This window comes from Eleutherodactylus coqui, chromosome 5 (assembly GCF_035609145.1).
Source record: "Eleutherodactylus coqui strain aEleCoq1 chromosome 5, aEleCoq1.hap1, whole genome shotgun sequence".
NCBI classification, from domain to species: domain Eukaryota; kingdom Metazoa; phylum Chordata; class Amphibia; order Anura; family Eleutherodactylidae; genus Eleutherodactylus; species Eleutherodactylus coqui.
Genome location: NC_089841.1, coordinates 67,790,998 through 67,810,382, shown reverse-complemented (window position 1 = coordinate 67,810,382; position 19,385 = coordinate 67,790,998). Strand labels below are relative to the sequence as shown.

Below are 19,385 nucleotides of genomic sequence, written 5' to 3'. Positions count from 1 at the left end.
TATAACATGTATTAGGCTACATTCACATGGGCGAGCGATGCTGGGCTGAGAAACTCAACGTGCGATTTTTATGGCGAAGCAAAGCGTTTTCTATTAAAAATCATTTCTGTAAAATTGCGATACTCAAATGCGTGAGTAGCAATGGGAAACATCACATCGCACTTGCATGCATATCACACGGCATGCGAGTGCCATGAGATTTCTTTTAAGGTCCCATTGAAAACAATAGGTGAGGCATTCCGAGGGAACACCAAGAGATAGAACATGCTGCAATTTTTTTGATTTGAGGGAAAAAAATATCACTTGTTGAATGAATCCATCGAATCAAAGTGCAAAACCTGCGCAAGAATATCATCTGTGTGGATAGGCACTCACCATCAGTGGCTACGTCACATTACCGGTCGCATGTAGTATGTCCATAATATTACAGAATGCACTCACTATCTGTGCTCTTTTTTGGGGTCCTTTTGTGTAGAGGAATTATTGATTGGAAAGAGTCGTTTGCTTCCAAATGACATTTGTCTACATGAACGGATAATCATTTACATTATGTGTCACTTTTTCTGCCATAGCCCTTTCAATCCATCATTGGTCTTTCAGGGGAGTCTTGAAATGCGTGGGATTGGTGTGGAAGTAGCAATTCTTTGCTGAGGATCGTGGAGTATCTGCCATTGTTTTCAATGGGGAGACCTCGCATTGCACTTGTGTGCACCAAGCATGTGGTGTGATGCTGTCACCGGCCCCATTGAAAACAATGGGCAATGTGAGGGCACCCCTCAGATAGGTAAAAGAGCGCGGCATGTCCTATCAGCTTGATCCCCATTCAGCGGGAGAAATCTGCATGCAGTCAATGGAATCCACACATGAAAAAATCTACTTTGTATAAACTACTGTACTTGTAAATAATGGGATCCAGGGAACATGTAGTTTCCAATGCAGAATTAGGCCTTAGTCACACGGGCGTTTTTTCACGCGATTTGCGCATCGCATGACGGATGCGCATGCGCAAATCGCGTGACCGGCGCCGAAAAATCGCCCGAAAAATCGCCCGAAAATCTGCTCCTAGCCGCGTTTCATTAGAAACGGGCCAGAGCTGTCCAGCGCATTGCATTCAATGGAGCCGGCAATACAGCCGGCTCCATTGAATGCAAGCGCTGCGGGCGAGTGTGGGATGAATTGTCGGGAAGGGGTTAAATATATAACCCCTTCCCTGCAATGCATCCTGAAAAGTGAAAAAATAAAAAAAAAGGATGTACTTACCTGCTCCCTAGCCTGAGATCCCCGCGGCCGTCCTGCAGTGGGTGTGAAGGGGGTGTGACTCAGGCTTGCCCCTGATTGGCTCAGCCTGAGCCAATCAGAGGCTGATCTCAGTCACACCCATTCATGAATTCATTGGCTCAGGCTGAGCCAATCAGGGGCAAGCCTGAGTCACACCCCCTTCACACCCACTGCAGGACGGCCGCGGGGATCTCAGGCTAGGGAGCAGGTAAGTACATCCTTTTTTTTTATTTTTTCACTTTTCAGGATGCATTGCAGGGAAGGGGTTATATATTTAACCCCTTCCCGACAATTCATCCCACACTCGCCCGCAGCGCTTGCATTCAATGGAGCCGGCTGTATTGCCGGCTCCATTGAATGCAATGCGCTGGACAGCTCTGGCCCGTTTCTAATGAAACGCGGCTAGGAGCAGATTTTCGGGCGATTTTTCGGCGCCGGTCACGCGATTTGCGCATGCGCATCCGTCATGCGATGCGCAAATCGCGTGAAAAAACGCCCGTGTGACTAAGGCCTTAGAGTGGGTTTGGTTGTAGATCTGTTATCTAATACTAACTTTACCATTGTTCAACCAGCCTACCAGGCCAGCAGCACCTTTAGAATTGCTTTATCAGCGCCCCTAATTTGAGTACACCGGTGCACCAGTTCCGTCGTAGGTTCCCCTACACAAGGGTGCGTTGCCCAGATTCTTTTTTTCCTTTCCCAACCTTTAATGCCAGTGTCTTAGGGGTGGAAGGATTCATGCCAACAAGTCTTGTGATTAATGCATTGAAGGTATTAACAATAACATCCTTGGTGTTTATAGTAGTGAGAGGGTTAATACAAAGTAGGCTAGGGTGGTTAAAGGGATTGTTCATGCAGATACCCAGCATGATATCAAAGAATAAAAAATTACACCGGCATATTAAAAAAAAAAGTTAAACACCACCACGCCATAAATACCGTCACACGGGGACTGCTGACGCGTTTTGGACATAGTCTCCTTAGTCGTAGCCATCATCAAATGGCTGTAAGCATATTTATATAGCTACTACATAATGCACCTAATTAAAAGCACATTTGTGAAGTGACAGCGTGATACCTGTCAAGTGAAGTTGTTATCGTGCGGGAGAACACTGAATATTAATGAATGTTGTTGTTCCCATGGAGTATGATATTATCACACTGAACAACAGGAATTACCTGCGGGTAACAGTGTGATAGAAAGTCATTTTTCTCCTACAAGATAACTTCATTGAATCATGTGTTGGGTTTTCCCGGACTCATGGTTTGTCACATGGATTTGACTAAACATTCACTTATTGCCAAATTAAATCAGGCACCTAGAAGGAGCTGTCAGAATGGAGTGAAACATTGTGGGATTGTAACATTAATATAAGTGATTACAGTATCAGAGCAAAACCATAATTTATGGTGGAAAACTGACCCCTTGTAGGTAAGCTGTAGTACCCTGTTGTACCGCCTCTAGCTTGGATACAAGATGTGATACAGGCGGGCAGGGATACTCTATTACTTTGTGGTACCGCCTCTAGCTTGGATACAAGATGTGATACAAGTAGGCATGGAGGCTCTAGTACCCTGTTGTACCGCCTCTAGCTTAGATTTAAGATGTGATACAAGCGGGCATCGAGGCTCCAGTACCCTGTTGTACCGCCTCTAGCTTGGATACAAGATGTGATATGGGCGGACATGGAGGCTGTATTACCCTGTTGTACCACTTTTAGCTCTGGATGTAAGATGTGATACGGGCAGGCATGGAGGCTCTATTACCCTGTTGTGCCACCTCTAGCTTGGATACAAGATGTGATACAGGTAGGCATGGAGTCTCTAGTACCCTGTTGTATCGCCTCTAGCTTGGATACAAGATGTGATACAGGCGGGCAGGGAGGCTCTAGTACCCTCTTGTACCACTTCTAGCTCTGGATGTAAGATGTGATACAGGCGGACATGGAGGCTCTATTACCCTGTTGTACCACCTCTAGCTTGGATGTAAGATGTGTTACAGGTGGGCATGGAGACTTTAGTATCTTGTTGCACCACCTCTAGCTTGGATACAAGATGTGATACGGGTGGGCATGGAGGCTCTAGTACCCTGTTCTACAGCCTCTAGCTCAGATACAAGATGAATTACGGGTGGGCATGTAGGCTTTAGTTCCCCTTTTGTACGGCCTCTCACTCAGATACAAGATGTGATATGGGCGGGCAGGGAGGCTCTAGTACCCTCTTGTACCACTTCTACCTCTGGATGTAAGATGTGATACAGGCAGACATGGAGGCTCTATTACCCTGTTGTACCGCCTCTAGCTTGGATGTAAGATGTGTTACAGGTGGGCATGGAGGCTTTAGTATCTTGTTGTACCACCTCTAGCTTGGATACAAGATGTGATACGGGTGGGCATGGAGGCTCTAGTACCCTGTTCTACAGCCTCTAGCTCAGATACAAGATGAATTACGGGTGGGCATGTAGGCTCTAGTTCCCCTTTTGTACGGCCTCTCACTCAGATACAAGATGTGATATGGGCGGGCATGGAGGCTCTAGTACCCTGTCGTACTGCCTCTAGCTTGGATACAAGATGTGATACGGCCGGGCATGAAGGCTGTAGTACCCTGTTGTACCACCTCTAGCTTGGATACAAGATGTGATACAGGTGGGCATGGAGGCTGTAGTACTCTGTTGTACCACTTCTAGCTTGGATACAAGATGTGATACGGATGAGCATGGAGGCTCTAGTACCCTGTTGGGTCGCCTCTAGCTTGGATACAAGATGTGATATGGACGGGTATGGAGGCTTTAGTACCCTGTTGTACAGCTTCTAGCTTAGATACAAGATGTGATACAAGTGGGCATGGAGGCTGTAGTACCCTGTTGTACCACCTCTAGCTTGGATACAAGATGTGATACGGATGAGCATGGAGGCTCTAGTACCCTGTTGAGTCGCCTCTAGCTTGGATACAAGATGTGATATGGACGGGTATGGAGGCTTTAGTAGCCTGTTGTACAGCTTCTAGCTTAGATACAAGATGTGATACAAGTGGGCATGGAGGCTTTAGTATCCTGTTGTACGGCCTCTAGCTCAGATACAAGATGTGATATGGGCGGGCATGGAGTCATACAGGTTCCATATGGTATCCTGCAGCATATCGTTCCACATTAGCTATAAATGAGCCTCTTGATTGTGCAAACTTGTAGGCTTTTGAAACTGGTGTCCCAGATGTTCCCATATATGTTCTATTGGTGATAAATCTGGCGACTGGGCAGCCACAGAAGTGTGACAATGCTGTGTGGACATTCCTGTGACACCCTGCTAGAAAATGCCTCTTGGAAGCCCTGCCATGAGAGGCAACACACATCTACTGCTCCCAACACCTCCTATCAGTCTGATCATAAAGGCCCCAGGTGGTGGACAGTTCTTCAATATGACCATCCAGCTTCTCGCATTCGAATAATTTGCCCCCTCTCAAACTCTGGGTTAACTGGGTAAAATCTCTTTAATTGCATTGTAGAGGCGTCTAGTGGTCAACAGGCGCTACACAAGCGGAAGAAGAGGTCACTACACACAAGGAGCCTCTGAGAGCCTTGTTGTAGGCCAAGGGTAGAACTATTTTTAGGGTCTGAGGTGGCAAGATCTTCATCTAATTACACCATATCTTTAATCATTTGCAGCAAAACGACAACTTCTTCTTAATTTTTTTAATAAAGAGTGTGTATATGGTTTCTTTATTTTGTTGGGCTGATTTTCTTGGGATGTGGACAAATCTTTTCAACTTTTGCCATCTATAATTAGGTTTTAGCATATACCATGTTATTATCTGATCATGTGATGTGTTTCATTATGTGAGGATTTGTCATTTGATTGTGAGGTCACTGCTATGCGCCAACGGCTGGGGTGGAGGCACGGATAAGTTGCACAGGTATCATGCTGTCATTTTACAAATGTGTTTTTAATTAAGTGTGTTATGAAGTTACTATATAAATGTGTCTAGTGCCATTTGGTGACAGCAGCAACTAAGTCCATAATATCCCTACTGATCTAGAGTATTGAAGGCTACAATGTCAAAATCCCTGTTGGTCTTGAGTAATGAAAGGGCAATGTCATTCCTGTTAGTCTATGGTAACTAAAGGGGTTAATATTTCTACTTGATCTTCACTGGTCTACACACCTCTCCAGGTACCAACATTTTTAAGCATAGCCTTCATGGCATGATAGTCAGTGTCCTAAAAGGTTTGGAAGCCACAAAGCCATCACAACAAAGTTAGGGTACATTCACATTGTGTTGTCCCTTAACGTCCAGGGGTCCTCATACCAGTTTACTTCTAAAATCTTAAAAACAGGATTGGGATGGGACTCTTGGACATAAGTTATATTAGCTATTATGGGCAGTTGCTTCCACAGAAACCAACATAGCTCTGGTTCGGCAGGTTTATGCTCACTTTTGGCATTTTGTGCTGGAAAGAATAACGTGGTGGAGCATGGACCGTGGTAGAAGCAGTGAATATATCCCCAGACACGGGGCTTCTAAACACAGTCCACCACAGATTACCTCAACTGGACCAGCCACAGATTCCCAATAATAGGGACAACCACAGAATATCACTGCCCTCCTACAGTGCCAAGCACTTTGTGCAAGTTTTGTATGTCCCGCAATGCACCCGTGTGAATACACCCTTAGGATACTGCCTGTCCTTGCTTTGGCATTTAGGAGTGGCTCAACAAATATTGGATCTCAGATTATAGAGCTATTCATGAGATCAGATCAGATGTATTATATTATAATATTCTGTGGCAGAGGTGTAACTTGAAGCTTCTGGGCCCCAATGCAAAACCTGTAACAGTGGCCCCAACTATGATGCTTTATTCATAGTTTTGGGCTCCCTATATGGAGAAGAGAGGCCTTATGGGCCCCCTAAGGGTCCTGGGCCCGGGTGCAACCGCATCCCCTGCATCCTCTATAGTTACGCTAGTGTTCTGTGGTACCGTGACTGTGTCAATGTGAATGACATCAGCTCTTGAAAGCTTTAATAAAAATCTATGAGATTGTACAAAGCAAGTACAGACTTCTAGCACAGCACCTAAGCAGAAGAGGCGAGGCCCGGTAGTACTATAGCAGTTACATTCTGGGTAGCAATAGTAGGGCTCCTTCACTCAGAAGCTGTCCACCCGCAGGAGAGGTAAGCACAGAACGCGCTTCTATAGGAACCAATGGGAGCCTATAGAAGCGTTCACATGGAGGATTGTTAGATGCGCGGAGTCCGTGAGCTATGCACACGACTACACTGCTGTCTGACAGCGCCCATGTAAAAGAGCTCTTATGTAGCAGTTATATTCTTGTACATAGGGGGCAGTATTATAGTAGTTATATTCTTGTACATAGGGGGCAGTATTATAGTAGTTATATTCTTGTACATAGGGGGCAGTATTATAGTAGTTATATTCTTGTACATAGGGGGCAGTATTATAGTAGTTATATCCTTGTACATAGGGGGCAGTATTATAGTAGTTATATTCTTGTACATAGCGGGGCAGTATTATAGTAGTTATATTCTTGTACATAGGAGGTAGTATTATAGTAGTTATATTCTTGTACATAGGGGGCAGTAATATAGTAGTTATATTCTTGTACATGGGGGGCAGTATTATAGTAGTTATATTCTTGTACATAGGGAGCAGTATTATAGTAGTTATATTCTTGTACATAGGAAGCAGTATTATAGTAGTTATATTCTTGTACATAGGGGGCAGTATTATAGCAGTTATGTTCTTGTACATAGGAGGTAGTATTACAGTAGTTATATTCTTGTACATAGAGGGCAGTATTACAGTAGTTATATTCTTGTACATAGTGGGCAGTATTATAGTAGTTATATTCTTGTACATAGAGGGCAGTATTATAGTACTTATATTCTTGTACATAGGGGCAGTATTATAGTAGTTATATTCTTGTACATAGGAGCAGTATTATAGTAGTTATATTCTTGTACATAGGGGACAGTATTATAGTAGTTATATTCTTGTACATAGTGGGCAGTATTATAGTACTTATATTCTTGTACATAGGAGCAGTATTATAGTAGTTATATTCTTGTACATAGGGGGCAGTATTATAGTAGTTATATTCTTGTACATAGGGGGCAGTATTATAGTAGTTATATTCTTGTAGATAGGGGGCAGTATTATAGTAGTTATATTCTTGTACATAGGGGGCAGTATTATAGTAGTTATATTCTTGTACATAGGAGGCAGTATTATAGTAGTTAGAATCTTGTACATAGGAGGCAGTATTATAGTAGTTATATTCTTGTACATAGGAGGCAGTATTATAGAAGTTATATTCTTGTACATAGGAGCAGTATTATAGTAGTTATATTCTTGTACATAGGAGGCAGTATTATAGTAGTTATATTCCTGTACATAGGAGCAGTATTATAGTAGTTATATTCTTGTACATAGGAGGCAGTATTATAGTAGTTATATTCTTGTACATAGGAGGTAGTATTATAGTAGTTATATTCTTATACATAGGAGCAGTATTATAGTAGTTATATTCTTGTACATAAGAGGCAGTATTATAGTAGTGATATTCTTGTACATAGGAAGCAGTATTATAGTAGTTATATTCTTGTACATAGGAGCAGTATTATAGTAGTTATATTCTTGTACATAGGGGACAGTATTATAGTAGTTATATTCTTGTACATAGTGGGCAGTATTATAGTACTTATATTCTTGTACATAGGAGCAGTATTATAGTAGTTATATTCTTGTACATAGGGGGCAGTATTATAGTAGTTATATTCTTGTACATAGGGGGCAGTATTATAGTAGTTATATTCTTGTAGATAGGGGGCAGTATTATAGTAGTTATATTCTTGTACATAGGGGGCAGTATTATAGTAGTTATATTCTTGTACATAGGAGGCAGTATTATAGTAGTTAGAATCTTGTACATAGGAGGCAGTATTATAGTAGTTATATTCTTGTACATAGGAGGCAGTATTATAGAAGTTATATTCTTGTACATAGGAGCAGTATTATAGTAGTTATATTCTTGTACATAGGAGGCAGTATTATAGTAGTTATATTCCTGTACATAGGAGCAGTATTATAGTAGTTATATTCTTGTACATAGGAGGCAGTATTATAGTAGTTATATTCTTGTACATAGGAGGTAGTATTATAGTAGTTATATTCTTATACATAGGAGCAGTATTATAGTAGTTATATTCTTGTACATAGGGGCAGTATTATAGTAGATATATTCTTGTACATGGGAGGCAGTATTACAGTAGTTATATTCTTGTACATAGGAGGCAGTATTATAGTAGTTATATTCTTGTACATAGGGGGCAGTATTATAGTAGTTATATTCTTGTACATAGGGGGCAGTATTATAGTAGTTATATTCTTGTACATAGGAGGCAGTATTATAGTAGTTATATTCTTTTACACAGGGAGGCAGTATTATAGTAGTTATATTGTTGTACATAGGAGGCAGTATTAAAGTAGTTATATTCTTGTACATAGGGGGCAGTATTATAGTAGTTATATACTTGTACATAGGGGGCAGTATTATAGTAGTTATATTCTTGTACATAGAAGGCAGTATTATAGTCATTTTATTCTTGTACATAGAAGGCAGTATTATAGTAGTTACATTCTTGTACATAGGAGCAGTATTATAGTAGGTATATTCTTGTACATAGGGGGCAGTATTATAGTAGTTATATTCTTGTACATAGGGAGCAGTATTATAGTTCTATTCTTGTACATAGGGAGCAGTATTATAGTAGCTATATTCTTGTACATATGGGACAGTATTATAGTAGGTGTATTCTTCTACATAGGGAGTAATTTTTATAGTACCTACAGTATATTCTTGTCTATAGTTTCAGTCTTACAGTAGTTTTCACATGTTGACCTTTCTTTGCTCCAGAAGCAACAACTCAATGAGTTAGGAAATTGTAGACAATGTAGTTTTCTAATATCATCTGCTGTACCTCCAAGCCCACTGCATGAGAGATTAAAGAACAGAACTCCCCCGTACTTTACAATGGAAATTCAGTGAAAAGTGTGACCGGGTTATTAACTTTCCCCTACAATTAAAACAAACAACCATTCTCCGGAGCACTTCCTGTTTAAAGTACATCAGTTTATCAATCTCTATATTACATTTGTATTTGTATTTCCAGAAAATGTCCCTGCTCCTTTCCCACTGAAATCACTCCTGGATCTGCATTTATAGCCCTGAGACTATGAGAATGGAAATATCCCAAAATAGTGAAAAATAGAAAGAACAACCTGTCCTGCCAAACCTAATACTTTATACAGCCCAGCCTGCCTTATAAGAATTCTCTGTTAAATTCCATGATATCCATAGTAGTGCCTGGCTATGTACTCGTTACTGTACTCCTTAAAGGGGACCTGCTACTTTAACCTTGTGTAGCCACAATGGTACAATACTTTTACATAGCAGCCATATTCCGATAGTAGTCAGTGCAACATCCTGTGCAAAAAAATTGCTGCGCGCCTCAAATTGCACCACTGAGTCATGTGATCTGCTAGTGTCAGAAACTACAGGTGTGTTTTACAATGTTTTTCCCAGTTTTATAAAGAACTAAACTTTTATCCTTTTATGATAAAAAGTTCTATGGCTTTTTAATATACTTTGTGATTCTATTTCTCATCATTGTCAAGATCTCTGCTTGCTATCTATAAACAGGAATATTCATTATTTACCGGGCGAAAACTAGGGTCGCTCTTTGCTTCACTGAGGCAGAAAGAAGTCTATTCTCATGAATTAGTTCTTCACAGTATAGACAATTATTAAAACTCAAGTTTATTGGTAAAATTAAAATTAGGACTTAGACAAATAAGAGTGACACGTCAGTCCCCGATCTCTGAACGGGACTAGGTATGATGGTAATCCTATGGGGATAAGGTGCTCACAAGGACAAAGTGAAGAAAGGAACTCTGATAAAAGAAAGTGCTGCTGAATAGCCAGAAGTTCCCTATTGGTAAGTACGTTTCTAGAAGTCGATTTTTGATTCTAGAGGTTCCCTGTGGGTAAGTAAATTCATCAAGTTATCGGTTCAACGCGTTTCTCTGGAGGGTGCAGTTCATCAGGAACCCGATACTTTTTTTTCTCTATTGGAAAAAGCTCAATGACTAATCCCTAAGGAATATATAGGTCCATCGGACTAAGGTACAATTAACCCCATAGGATATACACCTATCAGCTACTAAGTCCTACAATCAGGGCCAGCAGACAGAGGAACATCTAGTCACCCTGCCTACAAAGCTACAATAAAGCTCAATAACGGTTTAAGGTATGAGGAGGGTATAATGATGCTGCATTTGTAGTTTCTTAGTATTTTAGAGATGTAACCTGTAAAATCAGGTGTATGGCCCTTTAAATTAGAGGACAAATTACGGGAAATAAATCCTAAAAGATACAAAAATGAATGCCTGAATCTCGGAGCTGGAGCTGAAGTGACTGCAGGAGCAGCTGCCGACATCTCTTGTGGGGTGTGATAAGTGACTCTTGACAACCTTTTCTACCCAGTGAATTATGCTGTATACAAGGCTCAGGGCTCTGCAGTTATCACCAAACATGGGCTTGCAAGTAGCTGCTGTCCATCTGTTCTGGATCTAGGAGGGGATCCAGGTTGTTTTTATATTAACTTATGCAAATTTAGTGGTAACGTCCAAAATGTCCAGCACAGGGCCAGGAACATGTCCAGTGCGAATAGGTTCATGTCTAGAGGATAGCTAGGGCATTTCTGCCCACTGGCCGCTAGGCGGGGACGATTAATTAGCGGGTCCATCTTCTGATCTTTGGCCAACTACCTGAATTTTGTAAGGCTGTTGTCACACATAGGAGCACATTTATTTTTATTACTGGTATTAGGGCAGAATTCTGGTGAAAGTTGCGCCTTTTTTGGTGCAAATCAAGTTAAACAGATTCACTATTGGGCTGCACCATAAAGAACATATATTACACCTCTTCAGTTTTTTTTAGAAGAGTCGTGGAAAGGGGTGAAGTTTGAGTGGAGTGAAGTTTTTAGAGACCCTTATGACATGCAAACATGCAAAATTTGTTGCAGTCTCACTCCAGTAGCCGGGTGGCGTACAAAGTGACTCCACATCTGTAGACATATATAAAGATACGGCAAATTTATAATCGCTGTCCGTGTTTGATACATTTGTTGCACCTTTAGGCCTTAGTCACACGGACGTTTTTTCCCGCGATTTGCGGATCGCATGACGGATGCACATCTGCAAATTGCGTGACTGGGGCCGAAAAATCGCCAGAAAAAACTGCTCCTAGCTGAGTTTCAATAGAAACGGGCCGGAGCTGTCCAGCGCATTGAATTCAATGGAGCCAGCAATACAGCCGGCTCCATTGAAAGCAATGGGCTGCGGGCGATCTCACGATGAATTTTCGGGAAGGGCTTAAAAATATAAGCCCTTCCCGGAAATTCATCCAGAAATGTGTAAAAACAAAAAAATATATATATACTCACCTGGTCCCGGCAGATGGAGTTCAGCCGCGGCCGGCAGTTCTCCTGAACTACTCTGAGTAGTATTCAGCAGCCGGGGATTTAAAATCCCCGCCTGCTGAATGAGCTGCCTCTGATTGGTCACAGCCTCACCAATCAGAGGCAGCTCTCACTTACCCATTCATGAATTCGTGAATAGGTGAGTGAGTGCTGCCTCTGATTGGCTCACCGCAGGGACCAATCAGGGGTAGCTCTCAGCTAAATAACAGCTGAGAGCTGCCCCTGATTGGTCCCTGCGCTGAGCCAATCAGGGGCAGCTCTTAGCTGAATCACAGCTGAGAGCTGCCCCTGATTGGTCCCTGCGCTGAGCCAATCAGAGGCAGCACTCACTCACCCATTCATGAATTCACGAATGGGTGAGAGCTGCCTCTGGGTGGTGAGGCTGTGACCAATCAGAGGCAGCTCATTCAGCAGGCGGGGATTTTAAATCCCCGGCTGCTGAATACTACTCAGAGCAGTTCAGGAGAACTGCCAGCCGGCCGCGCTGAACTGCGTCTGCCGGGACAAGGTGAGTATATATATTTTTTTTGTTTTTACACATTTCTGGATGAATTTCCGGGAAGGGCTTATATTTTTCAGCCCTTCCCGAAAATTCATCGTGCGATCGCCGGCAGCCCATTGCTTTCAATGGAGCCGGCTGTATTGCCGGCTCCATTGAATTCAATGGGCAAACATCATTCTTCTCTGCCACAGCTGTTACAGCTGTGGCAGAGGAGAATGATTTGTCTACTATATGTTCTCAATGGGGTCGGCGCTGCTGCCGCCGGCCCCATTGAGCGCATATAGAGAAGAACAGAAATCGCAGATAGGTGCGATCTGCGATTTCTGTTCTATAATTTATCGGACGAGCGCATAAAAAGCGCTCATGTGTCCGATACCATTGCAAAGCAATGGTTTTATAAAATCGCCGGACGCATGCGCATGCGCAAATCGCGCGAAAAAAACGCCCGTCTGACTGAGCCCTTAGACTGGAGAAGGGTAGAAAAACTGCCAGAAAAGTAGCATCAAATATTCACCTGGTCATTCTCACTTTTGCTTCTCTTGTCCTGGCATATTCCCATGTGCCTCTCTATATGAAAAAAAAAAACTTCAGAAAAAAACACATGCAACTAAAAAATGGCGCACACAAAATAAGGTTCCATTCACACTGGCGAGAGTCTCAAGTCAGTTTCGTGTGTTGTGAAATGTACAAACTCGCACTAATATGTTCTCCATTCTTTTGGAGTTCACATGAGCACTTTTTTTTCACTTTCAGCGATGCTGCGGGGATAAAAATCGCAGCATGTTCTACCTTTTGGCGTTCCCTTGGAACTCCCCACCCATTGTTTCTAATAAGACCTTAATGGGAAACACTTGCGATCCTCTGACGCGCGTGAATCACAGGCCGGAGGATCACAATTTCACAGAAGCGAGATGAGGCATTTTTGATAGAAAAACGCCTTGCATTGGCATGAAAAATATACGTTGACAAGCGCCATATCAGGCCGAGTCTCTCGATCCGTTATCGTGCTCGCCCGTGTGAAAGTAGCCTCAGACTGCTTTCAGACAAGCGGTTTTTAACTCTGTATTGGGTCCATGTTTTACGAAGTTAATGTAAATCTATGTATCTATAAATGGGTGTATTTTTTAAGGCCATTAAAAAAACCAACTCAGCATGACCTATGTTGTCCAATTTTGGTGGCCAATTTTGTGCCGTTTTAGGCCTCTTTTACACAGGTGACAGCGATATTGCTGCAAGACAATCGCAGCTATATCGCAGCTGTGTTCCGTGCGATGTCACTGCGTTTTCTCGCGGCAATATCACAATGTTGTGTTGCTACAAAGTCATGCGACATTGTAGAGCTCTTTTGCTGGGATTTTTCGAGGGGCTTGAAATATAAGCCCTATTCCGAAAATAAGCCCTATCCGCAGTAAAAAAACCCCAACAAAACATCACCTAACAGCAGCTGTCAGGTATGTAGCACTTCTCTGCATCTCCGGCAGACTTGCTTGTAGTTTTCAGCAAGCGCTTCCTTTTTGGATGTACAAAATCGTTGCCTCCAGGAAGTGCTGGCTCTGATTGGTTCTCAAGCGCCGCAGCTCAGCCAATCATTGCAGTGCTCAATGAAGCAATCACAGCCATTCAATGCGATGGCTGTCATTGGTTCCTGGAGGTAGGGATTTTGAACCTCCAAACCAGGGAGCACTTGATAAAAATTACAAGCAAGTCTGAGAAAGCTGAAGAGGAGACGCGCGGCAGGCCTGACAGTGGTTGTTAGGTGATGTATTCTTTTTTTTTGAAGGCAGCTAGGGCTTATTTTAGGATTTTTACAGTAGGACTTTCTACTGTAAAAGTTGCACTGCATGAAAACGCAGTCACATACATGCGATTTGTAGCACTGTCGCATCGCAAGAAAATTGTGCGATTTTGTCGCCCGTGTGAAGCCAGCCTTACTGGCATTTTTTAAAATTTACACCAAAAAACTTTAAGAAAAAACACCAGTTCTGAACAAAGCCTTGAGTGCAGTTTCAGACAAACGTACTTCTTGCGGAGACATTTCTGCACGTGAAAATTTTGTCTACGTAACACAACGAAGCAATGCCTTCGATTTCAATAGATTCGTTCAGATTAATTTGTTTTTTCCACGCAAAATCTTCATCCGAGAAAAGATAATACCTAGATTTCTAAGGCAGCTTAAGGCCTCATGTCCACGGTGAAAATCAGGCCCACGCGGATTTCTGCTGCAGATGCACTATAAGGGTGGCTTCACACGAGCGTGTGTGTATGCCGTACATAGGTGCGCACAAAAGTGCGTACCCACGTACGTGCACAAACACGCGTGAATGCAGGTCCGTGCCCATTGCAAGCAATGGGCTGCCAGCAACCCCTGCAGTGATTTTCGGGGAAGGGCTTTAAATAGAGGCTCTTCCCTGAAAATCATTCCTGTTTGTCTAAAAAAATAAATAAATTATATATATATATATATATATATATATATACTCACCTCTCCACTGTGGGGAGTCCTCTTGGCACTGATCACTGTGACAGTGCTGTCACAGTGTTCAGTGACAGGGGGTCTCGCCACTGGGGAATATTGACACACACCGCGGACCTATGGTGCACGCATGTCCTATGTTTTGCAGGAACGTGCGTTTGCACACCTGTAAAACACAGACATGTGAACACACCATAGGAAACCAATGGTTCTAATAGGAGCGTGTTTTTGTGCGCACAACTGTACGCACATAAACACGCTCGTGTGCATCCCCCCTAATTGTCTTTTTTTTTTCATGCGAGAGATAGAGCTGCAGCATGCATGATTCGCGTTAAAATGGAGCATGCCATGTTTTTTCCCATGCGTGAAATCCACAAATCACTTAAAATACTATTCGCGGCTATTTAATTAACCGCGGATGGTCAATGCATTCCTATGGGATGCGGATTTGCGTTTTTTCTCCCGCGCGGATTTGCTAAATATAATTTCCCCATGGACCTCAGCCCTAAAAAAGGGAGTGTACAATGTAGAAAAAAGAAGACAGCTGGCCCTAATTTGGCATTTAATTGCTATTCTATTTCACAGAAAGGGTGTAACATGTGAGCCTGTGACCTGGTATTTCAATCGCAAAAAAGTCCTGATGTATCTGCTGACATGGATGTATCAGGCTGTTTCTTGCCATCTCCTAACTTCATTCATGCAAAAATACGTTCCGTACCGGCAAACATATTTGTGCATATGCTTGTCTGAAACCGCGCTAAGCCTCATTTACGTGGGCTGCCGGTTGTCAGATTGATGTTGGATTTATCTGATGCGGATCTGACAGTTTCATTTATAGAAGAACTCCAAAGCTGAGCTGTGGTTCGACACAAAGCTTTAGCCTCTATCAAAGGGTGAATCCACATATTGCAGCCCAACATGGTCTCTGCCAAGAATTGATATACCAATCCGTTTTTTATTTGGATTTCAGAAACCGCATGTGGAAAAATCCACACTATATGAACCTACGGTATGGATTTTTATAACATTTAGTGGAATGCTAAAATGATGCGGATTTGGAAGTGAATCTGCACCCAAGTCTGTGGCAAAATTCCACCATATGAACGAGGCCTTAAGAAGTTTTCCAAGCTTTATTTTTTCCTTTTAATCTAGTCTTGTTAGATTGCTGACCCTGAAGTGGTCTACACAGAAAATCTAAAAAGCGGACTTTGGGCTGTGTTCTGTTTCCTGGGAATTTTGTCTGCAGTACCAAGCTGGGCCACTAGAGAGAAAACGGAGCTGTAACACATCAACTCAGTATACTGGCAATAAAGCTTGGTAATCACCTGATTGGCCAGGGTCCAGGGTGATGGACCCTTGCTGATAAACTATTGATGACCTATAGTGTTGCTATAAATACATAGTCTGCGCATCCAACAAATACATTAACTGTATAGGTGCACGTAAACCATGGCTTCTATATACTAACATTAAAATGCAAGATTTTTAGCACATTTTGATCAAAAAATGTGGGCCTATCCACAACATCCAAGGGACCATTCTTATGGATGGGTCCCAACTCTTTTGGGCCTGAGCCTCAAATTGATTCAGGGTAGTAGGATATTAGGATAATCGTGTAATTAAAATGACAGTAACATGGGTTTCCGATCTTTGACAGACCACTCTCTTTAGACCTGAACCTTCAAGTGAATCCAGGGAAAGTAGGGTACCAAGCTATTTGTGGAGCAATGGCTGCTTCCGCTTGTATTATGCATTCCTTTCACCCATCTGCCCCAAGCCTTTTTAAATAGACCATATAGCTTGATTTCCTAATGCCCCTAGTTATTCACTTTTTACACTCGCTTTTCGTTGAAATGCTGCTCCAACAACAAGGTGATTGCAAGGTGCTGTGACTGCAGCCATCATCTGTAACCTGCAGGGAAACCTGCCAGCAAGTGTTCAGTTTCCCTGCAGCACCTCCGAAGGGGAAGTGAAGAATTACATTGTGCCCATTGAAATCTATGAACTGTGTAATGGAGCGACTTGTTGTGTCTTGAATGGGGGATCCCCATCTATTAACTCAGAATCCTTAATAGATTTTTCGAAAGAAGATACTTCCCTTAATAATCTCATTTTCTTTTCACTTTTATGATTATAGTTGGGTGCTTTGTTCCAGCAGATGTGTCACTCGGCGTCTGGTGCTCGCATTATTTTTACTAAGTCTCTATTTTTATACTTGCGTGATTATTGTTATCACAGTGTTATTATTAATCCTTGGCACTCAGCCGCCTTTGTTCTCCTGTCTGAGATACCTATATTTTTAATTATGAGTGTCAGCTATTTTTATATAATGAGTTTATTATGGGTCTGCTATAATATATGGACCCTCAGAAACCACGTACAGATCACCAGTGCACCATCCTCAATAAATATAACGTACTCACTTTTTTGAGCAGTTCTGTCGCATTTTGCTACATTTCCCCCATTGAGTTGTTTTTTGTTTTATAAACACTAAGGACCTGGTAACGAGCAGCGCAGGGTCCCTCCTCGTGCCATTTGCTTATTGCAATTTAAATATACGCATAAAATTAAGATTCTATACATACGCTGTGGAATATGTTGGCACTATATAAATAAAGATTATTATTATTACATGAAGGGATGGAGCCGGGTGAAGGCTGGGGTACTCCCCTGTCCCCTGCAGGTGCTCCAGCCCACCGCTGTTGTCTAGAAAGCTCATCACTGGACATTGTTCTGCTTGGATAACTTTATAAACCAGATAATGGTGTGAATAGACAAGAGCGAATCGAGATAGTAAATGTCTTTTAAACTTCTATATATATTTATTTTCAGAGTATGTTTTACAGTCCCCATTCCTGTGTATTATCAAGTAACAGAAGCGTAACTTGAAGCTCCTGGGCCCCAATGCAAAACCTGTAACAGGGCCCCCAACTATTATGCTTTATTCATAGTACTGGGCTCCCTATATGGAGAAGAGAGGCCTTATGGGCCCCCTTAGGCTCCTGAGCCCGGGTGCAACTGCATCCCCTATAGGTATCCCAGTGTCAAATAAACTTCTAGAGTCCCAAAACATGTAGAACAAAGTCATTCTGGTTTGCCAGGATGCAGTTAGGCCCATTGGACGAACATGAAGTTTGTGGATGTCCGTGGGTTATTCATGAGTAATTTTCTTGTTACATCTTTCTTGGTTCAGTATCACTGCAGTTTCCACGACCGAGGTAAATACCTGATAGACTTTATGGAGAGAGGGGAGCGCATTAAAACAGGTCCCCATGCAGTTGCACTTTTCTGTGTCTCGTGCTCCGATCATTGATGGTTTAGCTTTGTTTCCCAGGAGCTCTATGCCCATGGGGCTTCAGCCTTTCACACAGGACTGCTCTGTGAAGTATCCCCTGCTCTAGGACCAACAGAGTTTTTGTCTTTCCTACACCTTGCTCTAGAGATCCTGCTATACTCCCTCCCCTTCTTAAAGTAAGAAACACTAATATATCAGTCTGGTTGTCAAACTTAAAATCAAGAAATAATTGCCAACAGTAGTGCAACAGTACCCCTCTTACATTCTCCCCCCCCCCTTCCTTTATCAGTGCCGTCCTTGGGCAAGGTGCACACATCTTGATCAAAAATGTTACCAAAAACCATTCCAACACTCTGAAACGTCAGGGATAGTTCATTGGTTATATGTAACTGGGTGACTAAAGACATTGCAGGCCCCATTCCCGTCTTGCTGATTAGCTACGAATATAGAGGGTCGCCAACCATGTGTAGATGACTCCCTAGTATCCTCAGACATCCAAGGTTAGCGGAACAGTTATAAAAGAGCCTTGGCATTCAGTTTCCTGGACATGGTCTGGATGGTGCACCCAAGGCAACTAAGCTTTATGGTCATCAGAATGGCTAACAACAGCAGCCCAGACTGCCTGGGGGTCCATCACCCAAGTGCAGGACACATGTTCAGCAGGGCCATATGGACTCATGAAGGCTCCACACTGCAGTCAGGCAAATGAACGCTCTGCACCAAGCCATAGCCTTTGAAATGCCAAAATATGTTAGAACACCTTCACTCCTCCATAGTCCATTCAGCTTCTGGTAACAAGCCTTGTAATAGCTATCATAGTCTTCTCTCCTGCTCCACCTTTTCTCTTCTATATTCATGATGGGCCCGGCCAAGTTGTTTCTCACACACCGTGTTGTCAGCATCATCCGGCATAGTCCTATCAGCTGAACGGTCCTTGCTGCTCATGACACCACTTGAAGGGATGGACTGGAGTGAAGGCTGGCGTACTCCCCTGTCTCCTACTGGTGCTTCTGCCCACCACAGTCGTCAGGAAACTCTCATCACTGAATGTTGAGCTGCATGTGTAACTTTATTGAATAGATAAACACAAGGCCAATAAATGTCATTCAAACTCCCGTATATCGTGATTCTTAAAGAGTATATTTTACAGTCCCCATTCCTGCATCCTATCAAGCAAAAAACTAGGGCCCCGAAATGTGTAGAACTAAGTTGATCCCGCTTACTGGGAAATAATGTAAAATTTAGATAGTTCTGTTTTTTTGGATGCAGCAGTACGATTATG

At 42.6% G+C, this 19,385-nt stretch overlaps 1 protein-coding gene across 1 annotated transcript in view; it reads left to right on the top strand.

Moving 5' to 3' along the window:
* Positions 1-19,385, top strand: part of LOC136627512 (phospholipid-transporting ATPase ID-like) — a 124,190-nt gene that overhangs the window by 38,691 nt on the left and 66,114 nt on the right. The window lies entirely within an intron of this gene.